At 41.0% G+C, this 539-nt stretch overlaps 1 pseudogene; it reads left to right on the top strand.

The window, feature by feature from the left end:
* Positions 1-99: 99 nt before the first annotated feature.
* Positions 100-504, top strand: LOC113465159 (glutamate receptor ionotropic, kainate 2 pseudogene; annotated as a pseudogene).
* Positions 505-539: the final 35 nt, after the last annotated feature.

Below are 539 nucleotides of genomic sequence, written 5' to 3' on the forward strand. Positions count from 1 at the left end.
AAACAATCCTTAACCGTAATTTCGACCATGTAAATCTTATTTTTCGCAAGAAGTTTCATTCTTTAAAAGATATTTGATTTAATTACATTTTTAAGTTAATGTTTGGGTATTGAAATTGTATTTAAGGTGCCGACGAGTCACCCAGCCAGGCTGTTCTCGTTCATGAATCCCTTGGCGATTCAGATTTGGCTGTACGTGCTGGCAGCGTATGTCCTCGTCTCGGTGATGATGTTCGTGGTCGCAAGGATCAGCCCGTACGAGTGGAACAATCCGCATCCCTGTCACGCGGGCTCCGAGCTCGTCGAGAATCAATTCTCCCTGGCCAACAGCTTTTGGTTCACCATCGGCACGTTGATGCAACAAGGCAGCGATCTCAATCCCAAGGTTTGTCACTGAAATCCTTTAAAACTAGAGGAATCTCTCTTGCATTTCACTGGTGTAATTCCAATATAAATTCATGAGCAATCTGAATGTCACAATTAATAATGCACGTCCTATTATCGAATATTTAATTTCATGAAAATTAATAATCCCAAATG

This window comes from Ceratina calcarata, unplaced genomic scaffold, assembly GCF_001652005.2.
Source record: "Ceratina calcarata isolate Rehan_Ccalc_2016 unplaced genomic scaffold, ASM165200v1 scaffold9680, whole genome shotgun sequence".
Lineage (NCBI taxonomy): Eukaryota > Metazoa > Arthropoda > Insecta > Hymenoptera > Apidae > Ceratina > Ceratina calcarata.